General features: G+C 36.8%; 1 protein-coding gene and 1 long non-coding RNA gene across 2 annotated transcripts in view; one reads left to right on the forward strand and one right to left on the reverse strand.

The window, feature by feature from the left end:
* Nucleotides 1-26,785, forward strand: part of LOC125802191 (uncharacterized) — a 741,936-nt gene that overhangs the window by 234,835 nt on the left and 480,316 nt on the right. The gene's annotated exons all lie outside the window — the stretch shown is intronic.
* LOC111188463 (uncharacterized) lies at nucleotides 14,869-15,678 on the reverse strand. Its single transcript, XR_002648505.2, has 3 exons — nucleotides 15,358-15,678; nucleotides 15,187-15,270; nucleotides 14,869-15,095 (listed from the first exon to the last, which is right to left on the reverse strand). It is a non-coding gene; the product is annotated as an uncharacterized LOC111188463 (long non-coding RNA).

The raw sequence follows: 26,785 nt of genomic DNA on the forward strand, positions 1-26,785 counted from the left end.
CAGTCTATATATGTGTATAAATTTGTATGTTGATAGGGTCAAAGGTTCCTGTCTTCCGTCCATTTAGGTTTGAAAATAGCGATAAATAGAATAAATTCACAATAGTTAATTTGTCACTGTAGAGCCTACTGAAGACTTGTTTGGCTCATACTTGGCAAATGTGCTTCAAATGTCATTGATAATTAGTAGCTTTAACAGTTTTGACATGTTTAAAACTTTGACAGAGCTTTGGCCAAATAACTCTGAAAAGGCTTTCACGTACATGTTTGATCAAGGTTTATGGGCCACAAATAGTTAAAATGTCAAGATTTTTTCAATAATTATTTACCTACAGGGTCTCAAGATTGCATCAAGACCAAATTTGTTTTGATTGATTGAAGACTTAAAGACAAGTTCGAAAAGAGCCATTTTTACTCTTTTGGACACTGATGAAAATCTTTGCATTTTTGGTAAAAACATGTAATTAGAAAGTTGTAAACGCTACAGCAAAGTATACAAATCAAAAAGAATAACATGCCTAGGCCACTTCTACCTTTAGATATAACTGATTTTCTGCTATAGCGCCCCCTAGAGGCCAATCAATATTTTAATGGATGATAGAAGGCCCCCATATACATTTAGGGTATAAGTATCGTCCTGATTGGTCATTGTTTAGCCTGTCAAAAGCTTGCTGGAATCTGATTGGCTAATAGCGATTGCAAAGTGGAAGTTAACAAACAAGTTTAAAGAACGTCTTTGTTGACTCCTCCCCCAAAACAGCGCTCAGTCCAGAGAGAGTCAGGACAACGGAAGTTCAAAATCCTTGATGGTCACGTGATTCATGGAGACTTCAGATAGTTCCAGGAAGTTCTTGGTGGGCAATTTGAGCCCATAAACACAGCGACAGAACTGCGATTTTGGGGTACTATATATATATTCTGCAGTACTATTTAGTTTCCACAGTAGTCTGTATTTATTAAGCATTTATCTTTATGTTATGTTTAAAGTTCTTTCTGAAATGAATAGAGTTAAGCTTTATTTTCCTAGCTAGTTAGCTTAGCATGGTCTACCTGGATATATAAGATATTAAGATATTTAATTAGTTTAGTATGGTCTACCTGGATATATAAGATATTAATATATTTAAATTAGTTTAGCATGGTCTACCTGGATATATAAGATATTAAAATTGGGGACCAGATTTGGGTTTCTGAAAAGGAGGACAACTTTTTTTTTTCGAGGGGCTGCTTTATGAATTCATGCAATGCAACTATTTCTTAAAAGCATTTGACACTGTTTTACTTTTATTCAGTGTGGGCATACCTTTAGCTAATATTACTTTTATACTTACAGTCTTACACTTACTTTTTAAGTTAACTGATCATTTATCAGTTTTAAAATCTGTTATTTCATTAGCTTGAGTGCTTTTTAAAACACGTTGATCCACAGCATAGACGGTACAAAACTCAAACTATGAAGCCTTTCAGCACATCTTTAACCTAAATATAGAAAATAAAATGATGTAGCCTAAAATACACACTTGCTGCTCATCCAACACTTCTCAGTCTCTCAGTCTTCTCAGTATCAGCCATTGCTCTTCATTCTCATGTAATAGAGCTAATGTTACCTCCATCACCTCAAAGTCCCTGTGTAATCCTAACTTTACTAAAGTTACTACCTGCTTACGTGCTACACATTCTTGCACAGTCTGTCCCTCGTTTCCTCCGTCAAAAGCCTGCTCTCCCGGTCTGCTGCATGCAGAGAAAAGGTGTAGAACCGGCGGACACACGTGTGCTCAGTTGTAAACACTCGGGGGTAGACTGGCACGCACACGCTTTCTTCTTCACACACACACACACACACACACACACACAACACAAAATGGAAAGTTTTTTTGGAGAAGGGCGTGACCAATTTGCGATACAGAGAAACCTGGAATGGAGTGGAATGGAACAGAGTGGCAATTCTAATCACAATGCACTGTACTTTGGGCAGTCAAACAAAATCCCAGACGATTTTGAAATTACCCCCAGACATTTATTTATGTCTCAAAAGTAGGACATGTCCGGGAAAAAGAGGACGTCTGGTCACCCTATATTAAGATATTTAATTAGTTTAGCATGGTCTATCTGGATATATAAGATATTGATCTATAAGATATTAAGATATTTACTTAGTTAGGTTAGCATGGCCTATCTGTATATATAAGATATTAAGATTTTTAATAAACGTTAGTTAGGTTAGCATGGTCTATCTGAATATATAATATATTGATATATTAGATATTTACTTAGTTAGGTCAGCATTGTCTATCTGGATAAATAAGATATTAAGATATTTAGGAATTTACAATTAATAGGCTCTCAGTCATTAATGTTAAATGCCAGTAACTGTATTCGCATTGTCTTAGCATAGATTTAGTCCCCTAAATCTGCTTTTTAAGAGGGGGTTAATTCACTAAAATGCTTCAGTGCACATGTTAGTTTGATTCTGAGGTCCTGATAAAAAAAAAATCAGACTATTTAAGCATACTAACCTGTAAAAGTGGATCACAGATGGTGTATCCTGCTCCAGCTTCACTGTGCTGATAGTATTTGGTGCTAACTTCCGGGAACTATTGACAGGCTCCACGGTGCGCCATTGCTGTAAAAAAACTGGTCCATTGGAGTGAACGGAGTTGACGCGACTCTCTCTCTCTATGGCTCTGGCTCAGTCGAACCAAACATCGACTCAACACTGCCAAATATAGAGTATTTATTCACCGTAAACGCAAAAAAAAGATAAATGTGTTGTAATTAGTATCATTATACATATTTAGAAATTTTTATAATAAAAGGATGTACTTTTGCATTCCACTGATAAAATACACAGACACCCCAGAGTTTGCCCGGATGAATGGCCACAATGTTGGTTAGAATTCCCAGATTATTAAATATTATCTTCACATTCAACAGAAAGTACCCTTTACATACGTGTAGGTGGGATTAAAGACACCACAAGCTTCCCGTGCACTGCACTGTAAAAAAAATGCTGTGAAATCCACAGCAGTATACTGTGTTCCTGCCCAATTAACTACTGTAAATACTTTTACAGTATTATACTCTGAATGCAGCCAAAACCACAGTTATTAACTTGAAAATTATAAAACCACAGTAATAGTCTCACTACTGTAGAAAATCCCAGTAATAATCCTACTACTGTAGAAATCCACAGTAATCATCACACTACTGTAGAAAATCACAGTAATAATCCCACTTCTGTAGATAAACACAGTAATAATCCTACTACTGTAGAAAAACACAGTAATAATCCCACTACTGTAGAAAATCACAGTAATAATCCCACTACTGTAGAAAAACACAGTAATAATCCCACTACTGTAGAAAATCACAGTAATAATCCTACTACTGTAGAAATCCACAGTAATAATAACACTACTGTAGAAAATCACAGTAATAATCCCACTACTGTAGATAAACACAGTAATAATCCTACTACTGTAGAAAATCACAGTAATAATCACACTACTGTAGAAAAACACAGTAATAACCACAATACTGTAGAAAATCACAGTAATAATCCCACTACTGTAGAAAAACACAGTAATAATCCTACTACTGTAGAAAATCACAGTAATAATCCCACTACTGTAGAAAATCACAGTAATAATCTTACTACTGTAGAAAATTCCAGTAATAATCTTACTACTGTAGAAAATCCCAGTAATTATCACACTACAGTAGAAAATCACAGTAATTAATCACACTACTGTAGAAAAACACAGTAATAATCACATTGATCCCAGTAATAATCACATTAATAATCCCACTACTGTAGAAAAACACAGTAATAAACACAATACTGTAGAAAATCACAGTAATAATCCCACTACTGTAGAAAATCACAGTAATAATCCCACTACTGTAGAAAAACACAGTAATAATCCAACTACTGTAGAAATCCACAGTAATAATTACACTACTGTAGAAAATCACAGTAATAATCCCACTACTGTAGATAAACACAGTAATAATCACACTACTGTAGAAAATCACAGTAATAATCCCACTACTGTAGAAAAACACAGTAATAATCCTACTACTGTAGAAAATCACAGTAATAATCCCACTACTGTAGAAAATCACAGTAATAATCCCACTACTATAGAAAATCACGGTAATAATCCTACTACTGTAGAAAATCACAGTAATAATCCCACTACTGTAGAAAAACACAGTAATAATCACAATACTGTAGAAAATCCCAGTAATAATCCTACTACTGTAGAAAATCACAGTAATAATCCCACTACTGTAGAAAAACACAGTAATAATCACAATACTGTAGAAAATCACAGTAATAATCCCACTACTGTAGAAAATCACAGTAATAATCCCACTACTGTAGAAAATCACAGTAATAATCCCACTACTGTAGAAAATCACAGTAATAATCCCACTACTGTAGTGGGATTTTCTACAGTAATAATCACAATACTGTAGAAAATCACAGCAATAATCCCACTACTGTAGAAAAACAGTAATAATCCTACTACTGTAGAAATCCACAGTAATAATCCTACTACTGTAGAAAATCACAGTAATAATCCCACTACTGTAGAAAATCCCAGTAATAATCCTACTACTGTACAAAAAACCAGTTATAATCCCACTACTGTAGAAAATCACAGTAATAATCTTACTACTGTAGAAAATCCCAGTAATTAATCACACTACTGTAGAAAATCCCAGTAATAATCCTACAACTGTAGAAAATCACAGTAATATCCTACTACTGTAGAAATCCACAGTAATAATCACACTACTGTAGAAAATCACAGTAATAATCCCACTTCTGTAGAAAATCACAGTAATAATCCCACTACTGTAGAAAATCACAGTAATAATCCCACTACTGTAGATAAACACAGTAATAATCCTACTACTGTAGAAAAACACAGTAATAATCCCACTACTATAGAAAATCACAGTAATAATCCTACTACTGTAGAAAATCACAGTAATAATCCCACTACTGTAGAAAAACACAGTAATAATCACAATACTGTAGAAAATCACAGTAATAATCCCACTACTGTAGAAAATCACAGTAATAATCCCACTACTGTAGAAAAACACAGTAATAATCCCACTACTGTAGAAATCGACAGTAATAATCCCACTACTGTAGATAAACACAGTAATAATCCTACTACTGTAGAAAATCACAGTAAAAATCACACTACTGTAGAAAAACACAGTAATAATCACAATACTGTAGAAAATCACAGTAATAATCCCACTACTGTAGAAAATCACAGTAATAATCCCACTACTGTAGTGGGATTTTCTACAGTAATAATCCCACTACTGTAGAAAATCACAGTAATAATCCCACTACTGTAGAAAATCACAGTAATAATCCCACTACTGTAGAAAAACACAGTAATAATCCTACTACTGTAGAAAATCACAGTAATAATCCCACTACTGTAGAAAATCACAGTAATAATCCTACTACTGTAGAAAATCCCAGTAATAATCTTTCTACTGTAGAAAATCCAAGTAATAATCCCACTACTGTAGAAAAACACAGTAATAATCTTACTACTGTAGAAAATCCCAGTAATAATCCTACTACTGTAGAAATTCACAGTAATAATCCTACTACTGTAGAAATTCACAGTAATAATCCCAGTACTGTAGAAATTCACAGTAATACTCCTACTACTGTAAAAAAACACTGGAATAATCCCACTACTGTAGAAAATCACAGTAATAATCCCACTACTGTAGAAAAACACAGTTATAATCCCAGTACTGTAGAAAATACCAATAATACTCCCACTACTGTAGAAAAACATAGTAATAATCCCACTTCTGTAGAAAAACACAGTAATAATCCCACTACTATATAGATTCAGCCACAGAATTATAATTTTTCTCCATTAAAATTGGCGGTCCCTGGTGTTTAAGGTGATGAACTGCATGCAGAATCCCCTTTATGTAATACTTTAAGATTAACGACTGTAGAAAAACACAGTAATAATCCTACTACTGTAGAAAATCACAGTAATAATCCCACTACTGTAGAAAATCACAGTAATAATCCTACTACTGTAGAAAAACACAGTTATAATCCCAGTACTGTAGAAAATCCCAGTAATAATCTTACTACTGTAGAAAATCCCAGTAATTATCACACTACAGTAGAAAATCCCAGTAATTAATCACACTACCGTAGAAAATCCCAGTAATAATCCTACAACTGTAGAAAATCCCAGTAATAATCCTACTACTGTAGAAATCCACAGTAATAATCACACTACTGTAGAAAATCACAGTAATAATCCCACTTCTGTAGATAAACACAGTAATAATCCTACTACTGTAGAAAATCACAGTAATAATCCCACTACTGTAGAAAATCACGGTAATAATCCTACTACTGTAGAAAATCACGGTAATAATCCTACTACTGTAGAAAAACACGGTAATAATCCCACTACTGTAGAAAAACACAGTAATAATCACAATACTGTAGAAAAACACGGTAATAATCCCACTACTGTAGAAAATCACAGTAATAATCCCACTACTGTAGAAAAACACAGTAATAATCCTACTACTGTAGAAAATCACAGTAATAATCCCACTACTGTAGAAAATCACAGTAATAATCCTACTACTGTAGAAAAACACAGTTATAATCCCACTACTGTAGAAAATCCCAGTAATAATCTTTCTACTGTAGAAAATCCCAGTAATAATCCCACTACTGTAGAAAAACACAGTAATAATCTTACTACTGTAGAAAAACACAGTTATAATCCCACTACTGTAGAAAATCCCAGTAATAATCTTTCTACTGTAGAAAATCCCAGTAATAATCCCACTACTGTAGAAAAACACAGTAATAATCTTACTACTGTAGAAAATCCCAGTAATAATCCTACTACTGTAGAAATTCACAGTAATAATCCTACTACTGTAGAAAATCACGGTAATAATCCTACTACTGTAGAAAAACACGGTAATAATCCCACTACTGTAGAAAAACACAGTAATAATCACAATACTGTAGAAAAACACAGTAATAATCCCACTACTGTAGAAAATCACAGTAATAATCCCACTACTGTAGAAAAACACAGTAATAATCCCACTACTGTAGAAAATCCCAGTAATAATCTTTCTACTGTAGAAAATCCCAGTAATAATCTTTCTACTGTAGAAAATCCCAGTAATAATCTTTCTACTGTAGAAAATCCCAGTAATAATCCCACTACTGTAGAAAAACACAGTAATAATCTTACTACTGTAGAAAATCCCAGTAATAATCCTACTACTGTAGAAATTCACAGTAATAATCCTACCTGTTTGGAAAACACTCTTTAATTAATGATCAATTTTAAGTACGAGTTAATGAAGTTTTTAGCGTTAGGAAGCTTTTGGAAAAACACCCAATGATACTTTGTTTAACAATGTATTGTACCATGTTAGTTTAATGTATTTAAAATATTTTCAGCAATAAGCATTACTGTAGTTTAGTTTACCTTGGGTTAATTGTTTCCTCAGAAAGTCCCTTTCTTCCTCCAGATCTTTAATCTTTTCCTGCTGTGATGATACTTTTAGCTTTAGTAACTCCAACACAGATTTGGCCTTAGCTAGAGCAATTTGAGCTGTAGGGACTGTGGATCACCTGAGAAAAAAATCAAGATTTAATTCCAATATTTTTGCTGTACAAAAACAGCAACATGTTATATGTGTTTTGCATGTTTCAAAACATTATTTCAGACAAGGCAGTTTGCTAATCAGAAAACATGCAGAACTGATTATCTGAGTAATTTAGTAGTTTTTTATATGTGGATTTTGACTACAAACATATATTTAACCAGATAATTAAATCAGACAGCAAGATTGCTTTAAAAATTAGTGCACTTGCGTCATACATAAAAAAAAAGATGTATTAAGATATTTAGAAATTTCCCTGTGTTTTTACTGCAGTGCAACACACCAACACAATTACTTGATGTACAATTAAACATAATTAACAGAATAATCAGTAGCTAAAATGAATCGCTTAGCGAAAATAATCAGTAGGTAAAATCAACTGCTTAGTGAAAAGAATCAGAAGGTCAAATGAATCGATTTACATCACTACACGTTTAACTGAATCTCAGTAAATATCTTACCTCTGCTGGCTGCACCAGGTCTGTTGTTGCCGTTCGTTGTGTCATGGTCACAGCTTGCTTCACCATGTTGTTCTCTCTTTTTGGTGCGTTTGCGTGTTACTGGACCACTCATGATAACCAGGGATTGTGAACTCTCCTACCGTGTCAGCGGAAACGAAAAAAAAAAAAAAAACACTTCATCTGCTCGCGCGCTGGACATAGGTGCCAAGTTAGCCTGTGATTGGCGAAAAGAATCCAACAAAAATACCAGCACACACTCATATGATGAAATGAAGAATGAGCACCATCCAGACTGCCTGAGGTGAGCGAATGGTATGTATGAGCCCCACCACATCCATAATCAAAAACTTGGCTTTTTAATTTGTTGTATATTAAAAAAAATATTAAAGCTCCAGAATGAGAGCTTCAGCAAAACCGGAGCTAAACCAACACAACTAGACGACACAATAAACCCTGAAAAGCAGCTCCACATTAATGACTGCAGTGTATCTGAGATTACTTCACTGTACTACACACTGTAAGCGGTAGGCAGAAGTAAAAATGTTAAACAAAAAAAATGTATCAGTTAATGGACATTAGTCATTAAAACAAGTAACTGTATGCATAACTGCAGTACATAAGCCAATGACAATATTAACTAATGCAGTTGTTACTTGTTTAGCTAACATTAGTTTACACTGTTAATGAATTATACATGATTTATTATTCATCTTAACAAATGCTTCACTTGTAACGTTAGTTCATCTACATGTCATGTAAAAGTAACGTTAATTAATGCTCTATTTCCGTAAGTAACATTACTTAAGGATTGTTGATGTATTACCTCATGTCCTATTCATGGTAACTAATGCATTAATTCATGTTAGTTAGTCAACACTTAATGTAAAGTGTTACCCAGAGGAGCTTTACTGCTGTTCTGCTGTTCTGGGACCAGTGCATATGAACTAGGAGACAACAAGCTATCTGAGTGAAGTGCTGGGAACCCCTCCTCAGATAGCCAGCGCATGCCTGTTCTACACACCGTAAAGTCGCACACAGGCCAGAAGATCTTTCCATCCACTCTTTTTATCTGTTTCATCTTTTCACAGACTTTAGGACACTTAAGGACTGTTTGAAACACATAGACTGTCTGCTGTGTTCATGAAGGACACAGAGCTGAACAACACCATGATAAGAACCTGTTGCTCAGACAGGCTAGAGCTGATCATGTCATTGGATCTGGACAACAAGCTGTTAACTGGACTCTGCAGACGTAACCATATTGATAAGTTCTGTCCAATCACATGTCATTTGCATAAATGTATAACTGCTTGGATGAAGTCTTAGGGGTCCTTTTTGTCCCTCAACTTGCTTTAGTTTCTTTCTCTCTCTTTCTTTCTCTCTCTATCTCTCTCTATCTCTATCTGGGTTGTGAATGTGTTGAGCTATCGAGATTTTATTACACTATGTGTTGACTCTTTGATGTACTTTTACTCTTTTCTAATATATATTTATTAACTTTTGTTCTTTTTATTTATATATATATATATATATATATATATATATATATATATATATATATATATATATATATATATATATATATATATAATGCTGAAACTATTTTTCCAGTAAACTTTAATATATTTTAAATTCTAAGCTCTGACTCATTGGTCATCATTTCATGTTCTGGAATTTCTCACATCAGAGTTTTATCTAAGTCATGCTGTGGTAAATTACCCTACAGAGGTTCCACTTGAGCAGGTTGCTTTGCTTTGCTATATATGATATTATGTCCATCCTCTTGGCAGATACAGATTCAATTATCCCATCAGTAACAAATAGTACATGTGCATGTACATGTACAAGTCTACTGAACTGTCCAAAACCTTAAAAATAACATTGTGTACTCATTTGCAAAAGTGTTTTAACCTTTGGCAGTTTTTTCAAAAAACATAAATGACTGATCCAGCACAAGTTTTACAACGATGACATCCGGGGTATATATTTGAGTACATCCTGCTCAAGCGGACTGGCTCAAGATACATCGTGTGCAAAAATGTGTAGTTTTGTTCAATTATTTTATTGCATGATAGGAGTATAAAACATTCTGACACATTCCATTGTTCGTCTCTTAAAACACACTACAGATCTTTTTGCTACACATTTTCATGATAGGGAAGAAGTATTAAGAAGTATTAATTAGTAGTTGTTGTTATATATAAAAAATCACTTTCAGAGATGTAGAATTTTCTAAACTTTCTTCTATATTTGAAAGCGCCCTACATAGTTGCACAGTTTTTTTCTAAAGTTGTAATAAGGTGCCCAACAGGTATTTATAAAATATCAGAAAATCTGGGAGGGCCAGACCACCCTTTTCCTTTGATTTGTTTAATGTTTTAGGGCTATTTTTGGTGTGGAGTTATTCCAAATAAAGGAGCTCATTATTCTGTTTATGGAGTAGGGCAGGGCAGTGACTGAAACAGATAGCTAAGGCAAAACATACATTTTTTATGACAGTGATAATCTCATTAAATTGAGTTTGGGGGCAAGTTCCAATGGACCAAATCTTCTTTGATTTCTTTTTTTTTAAGAAGAGAGGAGTAATGTAGGTAAAATGAATCTTTAGATTTGGGAGACACAATTATCCCCAGATACCTAAACCTGATATTCTTGAGTTTTTTGAGATTGGCGAACCTACCAAGCAGCCATTAGATTTAGTTAAAGTAACTTTGTACCCTGACATCCAAATGTACCAATAAGGTCCAGCACTGCCAGGATTAAACTCTCTGGCTTAGTCAAGTACAGAATGATATTATAGGCATACAATATTCTGTTATCTGTATTCCCAATCTTGATTCCAGAAATATATTTGTTCTTATAGCTCGGCCATAGCCAAATTGAATAAATATGCTGAAAGTGGATATCCCTACCGACACCCTCTGGTCAAACTTGCCAGTCACACTTATTTGATATTGCAGATTACTGTACAGACATTTAATCCATTTAATACATTTTTCTCCAAAACAGAGAACAAGTATGGCCACTCAATCCTGTTGAACGCTTTCTCCATGTCGAGTGATAGGAATAAAACTGGGCATTTACATAGGGTCAAGTAATCAACTATATTTAATAGCCTAAACCATCTTGCTCAAAGTCAACAAATCAATAACTATACCACAATTTCAAACACATCCAGTTATTAACCTGTAGGGTGTACCTGCAGCTAAAATAACTTTTCTGAAAAACTCTTTCCTGTAGTGTTTTCCAAACCCCACAAAGAAACTCAGTATCTGACCCCACCAGGAGTCGAACCCAACCCAACTTGTCAACAATGCTGTCCTGAAGTGTGCACTGTAGCTAAAATCAATGACCTGTTGTGTAAAACATTGTACTTTAGTATCTTCCAAATCCCACAAAAAAATCTGACCTCACAAGTAACCAAACCAAAGAACTACATCACAACGTCACACTGCACATTTTGTTCTTTTGTGTGTAATGCAGGTAAAATCACTGTTCGTTTATGTATAGGTGTTTATAACAATGTCCTGTAGTGTCTTCCAAATTCAATCAAAGAGCCAGTTCAAAGCCAATATCTTACCCCACCAGGAATCAAAGCTAAGACATCTTGTTTAGAAACATCAACCCAACCATTACACCACAAGGTCCCAAGACTCAAGTTATTCACCAGTTCACCAGTCATTTCACCAGTAAAGTAAAGTCCCTGATCTGTTATGTACAGGTGTATAAACACTTATGTGATATCTTTCAAATCCCACAATGAAACTCTGTATCTGACACATCCAGTTGTTTACTCTGTCCTGTAGTGTGTACTAATACCTACAATGCCTGTTCTGACACTGTCACTGTAGTGTTTTTTCATATCCCACAAAGAAACTCAGTATCACACTCCATGAAGAAACAAACCAAGTTAAGGTTCATGACAACAACACAACCACTACACCACACCGTCACATTGATTCACTTATTTACCAGTGTATAAATCTCTGTCCTCTAGTGTATAATGCAGGTAAAATCCCTGTTATTTTATGTATGTGTGTGTGTAAAACACAGTCCTGTAGTGTTTTCCACAAGCCTACAAGAAAACTCAGTATCTGACTCCAATAAGGAGTCGAACCTTAACCATCTTGTTCAGAGTCCACAACCCAACTATTACACCACAAGGTCTCAACTCAATTTATTCAACGTTGTATAAAGCTTTTTCCTGTACTGTGTACTGCATATAAATCCCTGTTCTGTAAAAATACTGTCTTATAGTGTCTGCACTACAAATTCTACAACGAAATTCAGTATCTGACCCCACCACGAATCAAAATCATCTTGTTCAGAGTCAAGGGCATCGCGTGCCCTGGGCTTCGGGGACTTTAGCCCCAAATCATTTTCCAGCAGCCCAAAATCGTTGCTCAGCTCATTTGTATTATTAATGAGAGGACAGGTCATTGACCACTGTGTGAACGACAAATCTCGTAATGCTAATCAAAGAGCCAGTTCAAGGATAAAGTTCCGCCTTTTAGGAGAAACAGCCAATCAGCTTGGTGGTTTTGTGAAGTGCGATGGGGAAGCTAGATATTCTGGATAGCAAGAATTGAATACATTACTTAGTTTAAATGAGCTTCCTAATATGCCCTAATATGCCCGTTTTCCAACGTATCCAACTGATCAGCTAATAAACTACACATGTCAGAAATGAGTTTTTAAGACACATGATGTTTCTTGTGTAAAACTCACTAAAATCTTTTTTTTAACAGTTCTTAAGTGTTGGGGTTCATTTTTTCATTGAATGTGGTAAATGCTGCTTTTTGAGGTTTTAGGTGAGAAACGTGTTTTCCGCGTAGTCTTTCCGTCAGAAATGAGTTTTTAAGACCTAACACATGATATTTCTGTGTAAAACGCACTAACATCTCGTTTTCAACAGTTCTAAAGTGTTTGTTAAAAGTGGTAAATGCTGTTTTTTGACGGTTAGGATCAGAAAAGTGTTTTCAGCATATCTCACGCACTTCTTTGAGAGAAAAACTACTGCACGTGCTTTGAACTGAATACTTCTCTTTCGATCAGAAATTAGTTTTTAAAACCTATCACATGATATTTCTGTGTAAAACGCACTAACACCTTTTTTTTAACAGTTCTTAAGTGTTTGTGTTCATTTCTTCGTTGAATGTGGTAAATGCTGCTTTTTGACGGTTTAAGATGAGAAAAGTGTTTTCCGAGTCGTTTTGAGGTCCTCTCGCACTCCTTAGATTGATAATTTGCTTTAAGCTCTGTTTTGAACTGAAAACTACTATTTCCATCAGAAATGAGTTTTTAAGACCAAACACATGATATGTCTGTGTAAAACGCACTAAAATCTTTTTTTTTAACAGTTCTTAAGTGTTGGGGTTCATTTTTTCGTTGAACGTGGTAAATGCTGCTTTTTGACGTTTTAGGTGAGAAAAGTGTTTTCCGCTTAGTTGTGAGCTCCTCTCGCACTCCTTAGAGAGATAATTTGTTTTAGCTCTGTTTTGAACTGAAAACTACTTTTCTTTCGATCAGAAATGAGTTTTTAAGACCAAACACATGACATCTCTGTTTAAAACGCACTAACATCTTGTTTTCATCAGTTCTTAAGTGTTGGGGTTCATTTTTTTGTTGAATGTGGTAAATGCTGCTTTTTGAAGGTTTAGGATGAGAAAAGCGTTTTCTGCGTAGTTTTGAGCTCCTCTTGCACTCCTTAGATAGACAAACTACTGCAAGTGTTGTTTTTCAACTGAAAACTACTTTTTCCGTCAGAAATGAGTTTAAGAACTATCATATGATATTTCTGTGTAAAACGCACTAACATCTTGTTTTCAACATTTCTTAAGTGTTGGGGTTCATTTTTTTGTTGAATGTGGTAAATGCTGCTTTTTGACGTTTTAGGTGAGAAAAGCGATTTCCGCATAGTTTTGAGCTCCTCTTGCACTCCTTAGATATGTAAGCCCCCCAAACCACTAGGCCCAAATAATAACACCCTCTAATAATTCCCAAAACAATTAAACAAACAACACTACTGCCTAGGGGTAGTAGATAGTACCAACTGACTCGGTCCCCACTCAGGTTTGGATAAATAGTGGTGGATTACCCAAGGTGAAATAAGAGAGAGATGATGACGTTTCACAATGTGTCTTTATTAGAAAATCTAAATAAAAAAAACAACCACTCGTTTGCTCACATGAATTGACCCAAAATCCACAATTGGCAGTGTTAATAAAGGAATTAATTGCCTGGTAGCATGAACGTGGGAAAACTAGTAGTATAATACCCCAAAAGAAAATAAACGAGAGTTTACAAGAGTTTAAGGGCTCAATTATAACCAAATACTTAAAAAAATAATAAATAAAATAGATAACACAACAAACTCAAAATCAAACCAATTCAAAATTTACTTAAAGAAAACACTCCACCCCAAAAGAGAACCCTCACGACTTGTACCTCAGCTTACTTAACACGAGATTATAATAATACCACCTCCCACCAGGCCCCACACTGTCCAACTGGTTCAATTGAATGTGATGCAAATTTAATTTAAAACAGAATTGGCACTCAAGTCAATTAACGTTTGATACCTTTAAAACCCAATCTTTAATATATATATATATATATATATATATATATATATATATATATATATATATATATATATATATATATATATATATATATATATATATATATATATTGCTATTAAAAGTTTCAAGGGGAAGGAAAGAACAATAATTAATTTTCACTGGCCAGGGATACTCCTATAAAGGAGAAAGCACACCATTAGCACTTTACAGCTCTAAAACTTTTCTTTCATTAAAACTAATTTAAAACATGAACCTACCTATATTCTAAACATTCTATATATCTGCCTTGGAAGGGCTCCACTTCCCTTGTTACTGCTGTCCACTACTGGATGTTACTGCTTTAAAACATAAAAAAACAACCAAATAAGCATGCTGTATGATTTAATTTTACCTGCAGCCCACAAAATAATAAACAGAAACATCAGATACCTGTATCTGGACTTCCGCAATGCATACTGGCTCACCGGCATACACAGGGCTGCAGTTCACTACAACATAGGCTCTTATTCCACACTGTAAAACAAGTGCATACTTTTAAAACTGGCCACAAAGGCATACTAGCTTAACTTCACAAAACAGGTTAAAACAATTATTAAATACCTGTATCTGGACTCCCACAATGTGTACCGGATTCACTGGTGCACAGCGGCTGACTTCTCCAGCCCTACCACACTCCAAACCAACCGAATGAAGTACCAAAAACGCTGCTCTGAAGTTTCAGCCCTCCGTGCTACCTGCACATATCCCTGGCAGTGAGCCAAAAAAAGATCGCTGGGCAAAATCCCACGAGCCTTTTAAAGAATGGCGGCTACACACTTCTAACCAAACGAGAGTTAAACAAAGTCTCACGAGACTTAAACCAAAGCCTGCAAGCCTTAAGACATTTGTAGTGCACTACCTCCCTCTACTGGAGAGCCTCAAGAGTACACTACCAGCTTCACTCACCATAACCCCATTACAGGTTACAGATAGACAAACTACTGCAAGTGTTGTTTTGAACTGAAAACTACTTTTTCCGTCAGAAATGAGTTTTTAAGACCTATCACATGATATTTCTGTGTAAAACGCATAAACATCTCGTTTTCAACAGTTCCTAAGTGTTGGGGTTAAATTTTTCATTGAATGTGGTAAACGCTGCTTTTTCACTTTTTTAGGTGAGAAAAGTGTTTTCAGCATAATTTTGAGCTCCTTGCACTCCTTAGAGAGATAACTACTTTTTCCGTCAGAAATGAGTTTTTAAGACCTATCACATGACATCTCCGTTTAAAACGCACTAACATCTAGTTTTCATCAGTTCTTAAGTGTTTGAGTTCATTTTTTCGTTGAATGTGGTAAATGCTGCTTTTTGAGGTTTTAGCATGAGAAAAGTGTTTCCCGCTTAGTTGTGAGCTCCTCTCGCACTCCTTAGAGAGATAAACTACTGCAAGTGTTGTTTTGAACTGAATACTTCTCTTTCGATCAGAAATGAGTTTTTAAGACCAAACACATGACATCTCTGTTTAAAACGCACTAACATCTTGTTTTCATCAGTTCTTAAGTGTTTGTGTTTTTTGTTCGTTGAATGTGGTAAATCCTGCTTTTTGAAGGTTTAGGATGAGAAAAGCGTTTTCTGCATAGTTTTGAGCTGCTCTCGCACTCCTTAGAGAGATAATTTGCTTTAAGCTCTGTTATTAACTGAAAACTACTTTTTCCGTCAGAAATGAGTTTTTAAGACCTATCACATGATATTTCTGTGTAAAATGCATAAACATCTCGTTTTCAACAGTTCCTAAGTGTTGGGGTTCATTTTTTCATTGAATGTGGTAAATGCTGCTTTTTGACTTTTTTAGGTGAGAAAAGTGTTTTCAGCATAGTTTTGAGCTCCTCTTGCAAGTGTTGTTTTGAACTGAAAACTACTTTTTCCGTTAGAAATTAGTTTTTAAGACCTATCACATGATATTTCTGTGTAAAACGCACTAACATCTTGTTTTCAACATTTCTTAAGTGTTGGGGTTCATTTTTTCGTTGAATGTGGTAAATGCTGCTTTTGACGTTTTAGGTGAGAAAAGCGATTTCCGCATAGTTTTGAGCTCCTCTTGCACTCCTTAGAGAGATAAACTACTGCAAGTGTTGTTTTGAACTGAAAACTACTTTTCTTTTGATCAGAAATAAGTTTTTAAGACCAAACACATGACATCTCTGTTTAAAACGCACTAACATCTTGTTTTCATCAGTTCTTAAGTGTTTGTGTTTTTTGTTCGTTGAATGTGGTAAATCCTGCTTTTTGAAGGTTTAGGATGAGAAAAGCGTTTTCTGCATAGTTTTGAGCTGCTCTCGCACTCCTTAGAGAGATAATTTGCTTTAAGCTCTGTTTTGAACTGAAAACTACTTTTTCCGTCAGAAATGAGTTTTTAAGACCTATCGCATGATATTTCTGTGTAAAACGCATAAACATCTTGTTTTCATCAGTTCTTAAGTGTTTGTGTTTTTTGTTCGTTGAATGTGGTAAATCCTGCTTTTTGAAGGTTTAGGATGAGAAAAGCATTTTCTGCATAGTTTTGAGCTGCTCTCGCACTCCTTAGAGAGATAATTTGCTTTAAGCTCTGTTATTAACTGAAAACTACTTTTTCCGTCAGAAATGAGTTTTTAAGACCTATCACATGATCTTTCTGTGTAAAACGCATAAACATCTCGTTTTCAACAGTTCCTAAGTGTTGGGGTTCATTTTTTCATTGAATGTGGTAAATGCTGCTTTTTCACTTTTTTAGGTGAGAAAAGTGTTTTCAGCATAATTTTGAGCTCCTCTTGCACTCATTAGAGAGATAAACTACTGCAAGTGTTGTTTTGAACTGAAAACTACTTTTTCCGTCAGAAATGAGTTTTTAAGACCTATCACATGACATCTCCGTTTAAAACGCACTAACATCTTGTTTTCATCAGTTCTTAAGTGTTTGTGTTTTTTGTTCGTTGAATGTGGTAAATCCTTCTTTTTGACGGTTTGGGATGAGAAAAGCGTTTTCTGCATAGTTTTGAGCTCCTCTCGCACTCCTTAGAGAGATAATTTGCTTTAAACTCTGTTTTGAACTGAAAACTACTCTTTCCGTCAGAAATGAGTTTTTAAATTATGCTTTTTTACGGTTGAAGATAAGAAAAGCGTTTTCCGCATAGTTTTGAGCTCCTCTCGCATCCTTAGAGAGATAATTTGCTTTAAACTCTGTTTTGAACTGAAAACTACTCTTTCCGTCAGAAATGGGTTTTTAAGACCTAACACATGATATTTCTGTGTAAAACGCACTAACATCTTGTTTTCTACAGTTCTTAAGTGTTGAGGCTCATATATTCGTTGAATGTGGTAAATGTTGATTTCTGACGGTTTAAGATGAGAAAAGCGTTTTCCGCATAGTTTTGAGCGCCTCTCGCACTCCTTATGGAGATACTGCAAGTATAGTTTTGAACTGAATTACTTCTCTTTCGATCAGAAATAAGTTTTTACGACCTCATACATGACATTTCTGTGTAAAATGTACTTGTTCTGAACATTTATTAAGTGTTGGGGTTATTTGCTCGTGGAAAAGCATAGTTTCAGAATGAGAAAAGCGTTTTCCTATCAGCATAAATAAGACATCAGAAGGTGACTGCTCCGATTGACGGAATTGAGATCGACGGGAGAGGAGAGGAGAGTGAGTCAAAATTGTTTGGGATTATGCACTGGAATGAGGGAGGTGGTGGATTGTGGCAAACTTCTCGAGGCAAGAAAGGTATCAGAGTCTACTAGATGATAGGGATTCAACTGACAGTGGGCGAGGAATGAGTATGTTAAACGTAGGAAGTAGTATATTGTTCTAATAAAGTTTGAGGATGTTATGTTAAATCCAATCAGGTTGATGATAGAGCTTAAAAAACCTTGGGTGATTTGCCTGGGGCTAAAATTCTAAGAGGGGAAAAATGTTTTACTTTCTAGACTATGGGACAAAAGCCCTTAAATTCAAGAATATGGTAGGTAAGAAGATCTCAGCGAGGTTGTTTGTTGTTTGTTGATGTAACCTTTATCATATTAAAAAACATCTCACTGGTGGTACTGTAGTTGAAGCTGATATACTGAAAGGGTTCAGGGATGGTGCACATTTAGAAAGTCTGTCGGTTAAGGTACAGTTTGATGGCACCTTGATTCATAGGATATTTCTGGGTTATATTAGTTTTCCAGTGAGGGTGTATGTGCCTTCGCCGATGAGGTGCTACAACTGCCGAAGACATGGGCATATTGCCGGGCATATTGTCAGGCTCGGAAAAGAGTGTGGAGGGAGTCTGTTGGTGTCAGGTCTGATCTGAGACCTATGGCGTGTAGTGTGCTTCTTGTAGAAACGTTGCTGGTTGAGAAGACCAAATTTGTTGTTGTTCTTAGTTGATATGATTAATTGTACAGCAGAGATGGTCAGCAGAACAGAGAAAAGAATATTGTTCGGTCTCCTAATCAATCAATCAGTCAATTAGTGGATATTTAGCTGGAAAGATGGTTACTTACCAGACTGGAAAGGCTGAAAATAAGAGTATCCTATTTTTCATGGTAATGCTCGGAGTCTAGTTGCCAATCTTTCAATAAAATTTGGGACAAGTGTGTAGACTGGTGATTTTTTTTATAATCCTTGTAATAAATTGACCATGGAAGGGCTAGACAGTGTGGATAGAAGGGGTCAGTCTAAGGTGGTTTCTTTGTGGGGCAGTACTAACATGGATGGTTTGGTCATAAAAGAAGTATGCCTGATATAAAACGGTCTTGTGTGTCTTAGTGATGGAAGGGGTACCAGATTTAATATTTTAAATCATAATGGTACGTTGTTGGATTTAACAGTAGCCTCCTCTTCCTTATCAGGAAGTAGTTCTTGGGACGTATGTCAGTCCACGACCATAGAGTGATCACTTCCCGATTGTTTGTGAATTCAGCATTGAGGTTAATAGGGTGATGAGAGAGTTCTTGCATAGCTGGGATTTTGGAAAAAAGTTTTCTTAACTGTGTGATCAAAGATTGCAGAAATGGGAACTGTGTCACCGTGTGGTTTGGTTGCATACAAAAGAGCTCAGGCCAAGTGTATAAGACAAAGTGGTGTGATGGAATGTGTTCATTGAATTGATTCTTAATCAAGGACGGTCATTAGTAACTTTTATTTGTTCCATACAATGATAATGTGTGCTCAGTGACTAAACTGTTTTCCATCTCTCAGTCTGCCTATCTGAGTAGCAGTGTGTGAGTGCCGAAGAATGCCAGTCACTGTTCTATCTGTTATCTGGAGCCCAGGGTCATTTCTCCCTCAGGATGCAGAAAACCACAGTCTTGAGAACTGTCCTGATATGCTGAAGAAGAAATTATATCATATAGCTCTTAAAATCTGTCAGAATAAGTCAACGTGTCACACTGGTGGCACGTATATCCATATTAGGTAATAAGGTAGCAATGGGTTGGGGGTATAAGAGACACTGGGGCACTGTTAGAGTTAGGATATTTCTGTACTACACATTCTTTTCTTAATAAATCTTGTTACTCATTTTGATCCAGACTCAGAGACTCTGCAACTTTATTGTTTTGTCACTATTTCCACCACAGCGGTGTTGTGGTTGGTTTGGTGACTACGAACAAGATGGTTAGGGTTTGATTCTTGGTGGGGTATTTTTGTATTTTGTATTTTGTATACTTGGTGGAGTATTTTTTTTGTCATATTTGGAAGACACTACAGGACAGTGTTTCAAACACCTATACATAACAGAACAGGGATTTTACCTGGAGTACACACTACAGGACTGAGTTTTATACACTGTTGGATAAGTGGTCCAGTAGGACCTTGTGGTGTAGTAGTTGTTGCCAATGATCAAGAGGGTCACGGTTCGATTCCTGGTGGGATCTGATACTGAGATTCTTTTTGGGATTTGGAAGACACTATAGGACAGGGTTTTCAAAACAGTACACACTACGGGACTGAGTTTCATATAATGTTGTATAACTGGTCCAGTAGAACCTTGTGGTGTAGAGGTTGAGTTGTTGCCTATGCTCAAGAGGGTCACGGTTCGATTCCTGGTGGGATCTGATGCTAAGTTTCTGTGTGGGATTTGGAAGACACTACAGGAACATATTTTACACAGTTGGGATTTTAGCGGCAATTTACCCTACAGGACAGAGTATTTCACAACCGTGCACAACAGAACAGAGGATTTAGCTGCAGAAAATACTACATCATAGAGTTTTATAGACTTGTGAATAGGTGGAGTTCTGTGACCAAGTGCTATATTAGTTGGGTTGATGACAGTGAACAAGATGGCTAGCGTTTGAGTCCTGGTGGGGTTCATATATTGAGTGTTTTGTTTGATTTGGAAGATACTGTAGCACAGTATGTTTTTAGAACAGGTATTTAGCTACTGTTGTGGAAATTTGGTGGTTTGGAGTGAAATAATAATGTTGAGTTAGGTTCGAAGTGAGTAGCAAAGTTTTATTGAAGTCAGACAGTGTCGCATACACCAAGAATCTGCTTATCCAGCTACCCCCCTCATTCCTTTTTATACATTCTCTCAGCCCCTCAGCCCACACACGTCGTATTTGACGTGTGAGTACGTGGCCTAAGAGCGTGTGACCTTTGAAACGTGTATGTGGCATTCAAAGAGCATGTGACCTATAAGGCTTACTAACTAGTATTCATAGAAAACCCATATGTTGCTATTTACACAATTACAGACATTTTAACATTAAGAATCATTTAATACCACGTTATTCCATTACACTACAGTACACTCTAGAGGACAGGTTTTCTACGCTGGTGAATAAATAGCTTCATGTGATTTGGTGGTTAAGTGGTTGGGTTGTTGACTCTGAGCAAGACGGCTTTGGTTTGATTCCAGGTGGGATCAAATATTGAGTTTCTTTGTGGGATTTGGAAGACATTAGAGGACAGTCTTTTACACTCCTGTACATAACAGATCATGGATTTTATCTGTAGTACACACTACAGGAAATAAATTAATACACTGGTGAAAAACTTAAGGCTTGTGACCTTGTGTTGAAATGTTTGGGATGACGTCTGTGAACGAGATGTCTTGGCTTCGATTCTTGGTGGGGTCAGATACTGCCTTTTTTGTGGTAGTTTTATACACAAATGAAGAAGCTAAGTGTTGTGACCAAGTGGTGTAGCGGTTGGGTTGATGACTCCTAACAATATGGCTAGGGTTGGATTCCTGGTGGGATCATAAACTGTATTTTTTGTGGTATTTGGAAGACACTACAGGACAGTGTTTTAAACACCTATGCATAACAGAAGAGGGATTTTACCTGCAGTACACACTACAGGTCTGAGTTTCATATCATTTTGAATAACTGGTTCAGTAGGTCTTTGTGGTGTAGTGGTTGAGTTGTTTCCTATGATCAAGAGGGTAACCGATCAAATCCTGGTGGGATCTGATACTGAGATTCTTTGTGGGATTCGTAAGACACTACAGGACCATATTTTACAGAAGTGGGATTTTAGCGGCAGTTCACCCTACAGGACAGAGTATTACACTGTCGTGCACAACAGAACAGAGGATTTAGCTGCAGAACATACTACAGGATAGAGTTTTATGGACTTGTGAATAGGTGGAGTTCTGTGACCAAGTGCTAAATTAGTTGGGTTGATGACTGTGAAAAAGATGGCTAGCGTTTGAGTCCTGGTGGGGTCATATATTGAGTGTTTTTGTGGGATTTGGAAGACACTGTAGGACAGTGTTTTTCAGAACAGATATTTAACTACAGTACACTCTAGAGGACAGGTTTTCTACACTGGTGAATAAACAGCTTAGTGTGTTCTGGTGGTGTAGTGGTTGGGTTGTTGACTCTGAGCAAGGTGGCATAGGTTTGATACCAGGTTGGATCAAATACTGAGTTTGTTTGTGGGATTTGGAAGACATTAGAGGTGAGTCTTTTACACTCCTGTACATAACAGATCTTGGATTTTATCTGTAGTACACACTACAGAAAATAAATTTATACACTGGCGAATAACTTAATGCTTGGGAACTTGTGTTGTAATGTTCGGGATGGCGTCTGTGAACGAGATGTCTTGGCTTCGATTCTTGGTGTGGTCAGATACTGACTTTTTTGTGGTAGTTTTATACACAAATGAAGAAGCTAAGTGTTGTGACCAAGTGGTGTAGCGGTTGGGTTGATGACTCCTTACAATATGGCTAGGGTTTAATTCCTGGTGAGGTCATATACTGTGTTTTTTGTGGTATTTGGAAGACACTAAAGGACAGTGTTTTAAACACCTATGCATAACAGAACAAGGATTTTACCTGCAGTACACACTACAGGATTGAGTTTCATATAATGTTGAATAACTGGTCCGGTAGGACATTGTGGTGTAGTGATTGAGTTGTTGCCTATGGGTCATGGTTTGATTCCTGGTGGGATCTGATACTGAGATTCTTGGTGGGATTTTGCAGACACTACAGGACCATATTTTACTAAACTGGGATTTTAGCAGCAATTTACCCTACAGGACAGAGTATTACACAACCGTGCACAACAGAACAGAGGATTTAGCTGCAGGAAATACTACAGGATAGAGTTTTTTAGACTTGTGAATAGGTGGAGTTCTGTGACCAAGTGCTATATTAGTTGGGTTGATGACTGTGAACAAGATGGCTAGCGTTTGAGTCCTGGTGGGGTCATATATTGAGTGTTTTTGTGGGATTTGGAAGACACTATAGGACAGGGTTTTTCAGAACAGGTATTTTAGCTACAGTACACACTACAGGACTGAGTTTCTTATAATGTTGAATAACTGGTCCAGCAGGACCTTGTGGTGTAGTGGTTGAGTTGTTGCCTATGATCAAGAGGGTCACGGTTCGATTCCTGGTGGGACCTGATACTGAGATTCTTTGTGGGCTTTGGAAGACACTACAGGACCATATTTTACACAACTGGGATTTTAGCGGCAATTTACCCTACAGGACAGAGTATTACAAAACTGTGCACAACAGAACAGAGGATTTAGCTGCAGAAAATACTACAGGATAGAATTCTATAGACTTGTGAATAGGTGGAGTTCTGTGACCAAGTGCTATATTAGTTGGGTTGATGACCGTGAACAAGGTGGCAAGCGTTTGAGTCCTGGTGGGGTCATATATTGAGTGTTTTTGTGGGATTTGGAAGACACTATAGGACAGGGTTTTTCAGAACAGGTATTTTAGCTACAGTACACACTGCAGGACTGAGTTTTATGCAATGAGAAATACCTGGTCCGGTATGACCTTGTGGTGTAGTGGTTGAGTTATCGCGTATGATCAAGGAGGTTGCGGTTTGATTCCTGGTGGGGTCCGATATTGAGGTTCTTTGTGGGATTTGGAAGACATTAGAGGGCCATATTTTACCGGGATTTTAGCGGCAATTCACCCTACAGGACAGAGTATTACACTGCCGTGCACAACAGAACAGAGCATTTAGCTGTAGAAAATATTACAGTACAGAGTTTCATAGAATTGTGAATAGGTGAAGAGCTATGACAAAGTGGTATAGTAGTTTGGTTGAAGACTGTGAAACAAGATGGCTAGCGTTTGAGTCCTGGTGGGGTCATATACTGAATTTTTTGTGGGATTTGGAAGACACTGTAGGACAGTGTTTTTCAGAACAGGTATTTAGCTACAGTTCACTCTAGAGGACAGGTTTTCTACACTGGTGAATAAACAGCTTCGTGTGATCTGGTAGTGTAGTGGTTGGGTTGTTGACTCTGAGCAAGATGGCTTAGGTTTGATTCCAGGTGGGATCATTTGGAAGACATTAGAGGAGAGTCTTTTATACTCCTGTACATAACAGATCATGGATTTTATCTGTAGTACACACTACAGGAAAGAAATTTATATACTGGAACTTAAGGCCTGGGACCTTGTGTTGTAATGTTTGGGATGACGTCTGTGAACGAGATGTCTTGGCTTCGATTCTTGGTGGGGTCAAATACTGACTTTTTTTGTGATAGTATTATACACAATTGAAGAAGCTAAGTTTTGTGAACAAGTGGTGTAGCGGTTGGGTTGATGACTCCTTCACAACATGGCTAGGGTTTCATTCCTGGTGGGGTGATATATTGTATTTTTTGTGGTATTTGGAAGACGCTACAGGACAGTGTTTTAAACATCTATGCATTACAGAACAGGGATTTTACCTGCAGTACACACTACAAGGACTGAGTTTCATATAATGTTGAATAACTGGTCCAGTAGGACCTTTTGGTGTAGTGGTTAAGTTATTGCCTATGATCAAGGGGGTCACGGTTCGATTTCCTGGTGGGGTCTGATATTGAGAGTCTTTGTGGGATTTGGAAGACACGGCAGGACCATATTTTACCAATTCGGGATTTTAGCGACACTACAGGATGTAATGGTGTAGTGGTTGGGTTGTTGACTCTGAGCAAGAGGGCTTGGGTTTGGTTCCAGGTGGGATCCAATACTGAGTTTTTTTGTGGGATTTGGAAGTCACTAAAGGACAGTGTTGTACACACCTGAACATAACAGATCAGGAATTGTATCTGCAGTACACACTACATGAAAGAGCTTTACACACTGGTAAAGATCTTAAGGCTTGGGACCTTGTGGTGTGATGGTTGGGTTGATATCTGTGAACAAGATTTCTTGGCTTAGATTCTTGGTTGGGTCAGATACCTGATTTTTTTGTGGTATTTGGAAGACATAATACACCTGTACATAACAGAACAGGGATTTTACTTGCAGTAAACACTACAGGACAAAGTTTTATACACTGGTGAATAACTGGTGCAGTGAGACAATGGGGTGTAGTGGTTGGGTTATTGCCTCAGTTGGTTGGGTTTGATACAGATAAATAACGATTTTCTTTGTGGATTTTGAAGACACTATAGGCCTGTATTTTACAGAACACTAATTTTACCTGCAGGGCACATTACAGGACAGATTTTTACACATCCGTACACAACAGAGCAGGGGCTTAGCTGCAGAAAATACTACAGGACAGAGTTTTATACACTGGTGAATAATTGGAGCGCTGTGACCAAGTGGTGTAGTGGGTAGGCTGATGACTGAACAAGATGGCTAGGATTTGAAAATACTACAAAACTGAGTTTTATACACTGGTGAATAGGTTAGGCACAGTGACCAAGTGGTGAAGTGGTTGTGTTGGTGACTCTGAACAAGATGGTAAGATTCCTGGTGGGGTCATATACAAATATTTTTTGTGGTATTTGGAAGACACTACAGGACAGTGTTTTAAACACCTATACATAACAGAACAGTGATTTTACCTTTAGTACACACTGCAGGACTGAGTATACAATGTTGAATAACTGGTCCAGTATGACCTTGTGGTGTAGTGTTTGAGGTTGCCTATGATCAAGGGGGTCACGGTTCAATTTCTGGTGGTTTCTAATACTGAGATTCTTTGTCGGATTTAGAACACACTACTGGACTATATTTTACACAACCGGGATTTTAGTGGAAATTCACCCTGCAGGACAGGAGTATTACACACCCGTGCACAACAAAACAGAGGATTTAGCTGCAGCAAAACTACAGGAAAGAGTTTCATAGACTTGTGAATAGGTGGAGCGCTGTGAACAAGTGGTGTAGCGGTTGGGTTGATGACTGTGAACAAGATGGTATGAGTCCTGGTGTGGTCATATACTGAATTTTGTTGTGGGCTTTGGAAAAAATAGAGGACAGTGTTTTACACACCTGTTCATAACAGATCAGGGATTTTATTTGCATTACAAACTACTTAAGACCTTGTGGTGAAATGGTTGGTTTGATGTCTCTGAACAAGATATCTTAGCTTCAATTCCTCTTTGTGGGATTTGGGAGACTCTCCAGGACAGTGTTTTAAACACCCATACATAACAAACGAAGGATTTTACCTGCTATACACGTTGCTGGACAAAGTTGTATACACTGGAACGTGAGATCACAATTTCATTCCAGGTCATCTACCACATGTGATGCAAATGACAATGAAGTCTCCTTGAATCCTTGAATTTTTTTTAAAAACAGGGAATTTAGCTTTAGTGCACAC

Source organism: Astyanax mexicanus, chromosome 5 (assembly GCF_023375975.1).
Source record: "Astyanax mexicanus isolate ESR-SI-001 chromosome 5, AstMex3_surface, whole genome shotgun sequence".
Taxonomy (NCBI): Eukaryota; Metazoa; Chordata; class Actinopteri; order Characiformes; family Acestrorhamphidae; genus Astyanax; species Astyanax mexicanus.